At 39.6% G+C, this 4,150-nt stretch overlaps 1 pseudogene across 1 annotated transcript in view; it reads left to right on the top strand.

Moving 5' to 3' along the window:
- Positions 1 to 1,644: 1,644 nt before the first annotated feature.
- Positions 1,645 to 4,150, top strand: part of LOC144961200 (uncharacterized) — a 3,491-nt pseudogene continuing 985 nt past the window's right edge. The window contains exons 1-2 of the transcript XR_013643087.1: positions 1,645 to 1,867; positions 2,836 to 4,150. The exon at positions 2,836 to 4,150 is cut by the window's right edge and continues 985 nt beyond it. The product of XR_013643087.1 is annotated as an uncharacterized LOC144961200 (transcript). The remainder of the gene's footprint in view (positions 1,868 to 2,835) is intronic.

Below are 4,150 nucleotides of genomic sequence, written 5' to 3'. Positions count from 1 at the left end.
AAAAATTATAGAAATTGAGTACCTCCCCAAAAATATAGAATTGATACCCCCCCACAATTTTAGTATTGGTACCTCCCCACAATTATAGAAATTGAGTACCTCCCCAAAATTATAGTATTGAGTACCTCCCCAATTATAGTATTGAGTACCTTTCCCCAAAAATTATAGTTTTGGGGAGTACCCCCCCCAAAATTTATAGAAATGAGTACCCCCCCACAAAAAATAGATTGAGTACCTCCCCAAAATTATAGTTTTAAATCCCCTTTCCCCACAATTATAGTATTGAAAAAGAAAACCTCCCCACAATTATGGGTATTGAGTCCCCTCCCCCCCAATTAAAGTATTGGTACCCCCCACAATTAAAGAAATTGATACCTCCCCAAAATTTATAGTATTGATACCTCCCAAAATTTATAGTTTTTAGTCCCTCCCCAAAATTATAGAAATTGGGGTACCCCCCCCACAATTATAGATTGGTACCTCCCCCAAATTATAGTATTAAAGTACCCCCCCAAAATTTATAGTATTGATCCCCTCCCCAAAAATTTTGTATTGAGTACCTCCCCAAAATTTAAAAGTTTTTTAGTACCTCCCCCCACAATTATATTATTGAGTACCCCCCCCACAATTATGTATTGAGTACCTCCCCACAATTATAGTATTGAGTACCTCCCCACAATTATAGTATTGAGTACCTCCCCACAATTATAGCATTGAGTACCTCCCCACAATTATAGTATTGAGTACCTCCCCACAATTATAGTATTGAGTACCTCCCCACAATCATAGTATTGAGTACCTCCCCACAATCATAGTATTGAGTACCTCCCCACAATTATAGTATTGAGTACCTTCCCACAATTATAGTATTGAGTACCTCCCCACAATTATAGTATTGAGTACCTCCCCACAATTATAGTATTGAGTACCTCCCCACAATTATTGTATTGAGTACCTCCCCACAATTATAGTATTGAGTACCTCCCCACAATTATAGTATTGAGTACCTCCCCACAATTATAGTATTGACTACCTCCCCACAATCATAGTATTGAGTACCTCCCCACAATTATAGTATTGAGTACCTCCCCACAATTATAGTATTGAGTACCTCCCCACAATTATATAGTATTGAGTACCTCCCCACAATTATAGTATTGAGTACCTCCCCACAATTATAGTATTGAGTACCTCCCCACAATTATAGTATTGAGTACCTCCCCACAATTATAGTATTGAGTACCTCCCCAACTTGAAGTGTACATCTAAACTCTAAAAATGAAACGGTATAATTATTCATATTTTATGTTGACATTTCATGAGATATATCATCTTTGAGTTATAAGTGAAGCCAGGAAGTGCTTAAGATTTTTATCATCTTACATAGGGTCAAGACATTATTCTCCTCTTTGATGTATCACCCCATTGTGTTGTGTGTGTGTGTGTGTGTGATTGTGAGAGGGGGGTGGGAGGGATGGGTTAGGAGAGGAGGGAGGGAGAGTACATTAAAAAGTCCAAGAAGCATGATGACAGCAAAGAGATAAAGATAAAAGTGATATATTTGAAGTTTGAAAAGAATTATGAAATAGACCTTTGCATAAAATACATCCCATAATAATCTCTTTTTTAAAATTTGTCCTTCAGGTTGAGCTCCAGTAGTTCCAACAGCAGTTCTGGTTCTAGTTCGGAATCAAGAAGTGAGGATAGCGATGATGACGACGACGATGGAGATGAAGGGAATGATGACGTCCGAAAGACGGGAGCGGTCCCTAATGAAGTGGATGGAAAGTTGGCTGTGGAAAGAGGGGAAAAGACGCCATCTCCTCCAAACAAGCAATCTACAACACCATCCGGTGTTGTCACAGAGGTGAACGTTTTACTTTTGTTTCCAATGGTTACACGTTTTTATCCCAGCTCAAACTCTGTTTGGATGCCCAGAGGAATGGGTTTGCAGGTTGGCTCCAAACAGTGTGAGGTTTATTAAATCCTCTTAACTTCTTATTATTTTTAAAGCATAATTTCTTCTTCCAGGTCATCTTGATTCTCTTTTTTTTTCTTTCTTATCATGCCTAAAGCATTAATTATTTTATGTGGTTGGTCTAATTCTCGAATGCACATTCCCAATCTTTTGTTTGGTAGAATGTTATTGGGTGATGTGGCTGGGATCTGGGTCGTTCATTGATTTTTCAGACCCCCCCCCCCCCCTTCCCCCCTTTTTCCTCTCCTAGTCCTTCTTCAGGAATGCGAGTTGCCCCGCCAAATTTAAATATAGATGATAAGACAGAAATTTGCTGATAGGATTTATAAGACATTTAGGATATTCCCGGATCAATTACCCCCCCCCCCCCAAAAAAAAAACAACAAAAAAAACAACAAAAAAACAAAACTTAATACACAACAATATAGAAAAACAAATGAGACACAAAATAAATAAATAAATAAATAAATAAATAAATAAATAAATAAGACCGGTGAAGTGGGACAAATTCAAGCTCTGTGAGCCTTTAAAATTTGAATGACGACTAGAAGTAGTTTTGTAGTTGTTACTTCATGTCATCTGAAAGACTAAATTCTGCTGAGGTAAATGTAAATGTCTCCAAAAACACACAATAGTAGCTAGTCATACCACTTGTATCTTTCTAATTAATTAAAACCAGATTGGTGTGTGGGTAGGAGTGAAGAGAGAGAGAGAGAGAGAGAGAGGAGAGAGAGAGAAGAGAGAGAGAGAGAGGGGGAGAGAGAGAGAGAGAGAGAGGGGGGGAGAGAGAGAGAGAGGGGTGTACCTGTGAATCCAATCACATTATTTATTTACTTTGTTATTTTAAAATATTTCAGAAACCTGACACTGGAATGAGTTGGGGTCTTGGCAATTTCATCAAATCTTCCAAAAATGGCACCAGCCCTGCCAGTGTGAGTCCCTTTAAGTCACCATCACCAGGCACTACAAACACAAATACTGTTGATGGGTCATCAAATGCCATTTCTAACGCTGCAAGTTCCAAACCTGAGGATTCCAGGGTAAAGGAAGAGGAAATATCAGATGTCTCCAGATCTCCAAGTCTTACAAATCGACCTCTTAGTATTAAAGAAATTGGGCCATGTGTTTCAATGCCATTTGATCCTCACGCAATTGCTGAAGAGGACAAAAACGCAAATGAAGATGATGAAGAAGTTAGGTGTGAGGAAGACAACGATAAAAATCAGTCTCAAAGTGTTGCAGATCATAGTGAAAGTGAGGATGCTGATAAAGAGGACGATGGTGACCAATATTCATTTTCCAGAAAGAAACCTCTGGCATCCAAATCATCTGACAAAAATCATTTCGTGAGTCCTGATAAAAAGAAAAGTGCTTTACCAAAGGAAGAAAGAAAACCGTGTGTTGAAAATTCCAAAGTGCGATTAAGTGAAAAGAAAGATAAAATGGAAAGTGTCTCAAATGAGGTTAAGAAACAAATTGACAAACAGCAGAAAGAGGTGATGTCCTCTTCAAACACATCTAGTCAAAAGGTAAGAAACAAGTCATCCACTGGAACATCCTATAAGAAGCAAAGATCTAAAAAACTGAGCAGTTCTGATGAGGAAGATGTTGATGAGATTGATGTGGTGTCCTATACACCTGATGAGAAAACTCAGCGACGTTTATCAGTCACACCCTCCAAAGCAACTGTCGTCAAGCAGAAAGAAGTGACCAAACAGTTGTTTACTGCCAATGCCACCACCTCTGAAAAGGAGTCAGAGGAATCTTCCCACAGAAATGCACCACCCACCCATCAGAAAAAAACCGGACAGGCGGAAAAATAAAAGTGTTAAAGACTCTTCCACAACCAACTCATCCTCCTCCTTACCATGTCCACCTTCACCCCAAACGCATCAACCCTCTCCTTCACAAACCACAGCAAATAGTTCTCCTGCTTCTCTTAACAGAATTCCCAAGAAACTGTCTGGGGATGGTACGGTGGCCGTAGATTTCAATAACTTGGAATCCATGTACCGCCCACCTTTGAATCTCCTCTCCCACTTCACTCGGGGTGCTCTCCAACCCCTCATGTTTCCGCCAAACCTCTCCCCTCCTTCAAACAGTCTTTCTCTCCTTCCCCACACACCACCACTCCTTCAGCAGTTTCCATGTCGCCTTCCATTGTTACCTTGT

This window comes from Berghia stephanieae, unplaced genomic scaffold (assembly GCF_034508935.2).
Source record: "Berghia stephanieae isolate SIO BIC M18660-M18661 unplaced genomic scaffold, UCSD_Bste_1.3 scaffold1712, whole genome shotgun sequence".
Taxonomy (NCBI): Eukaryota; Metazoa; Mollusca; class Gastropoda; order Nudibranchia; family Aeolidiidae; genus Berghia; species Berghia stephanieae.
Note: the sequence above shows the minus strand (reverse complement) of the source record. Positions and strands in the feature narration are given on the sequence as shown.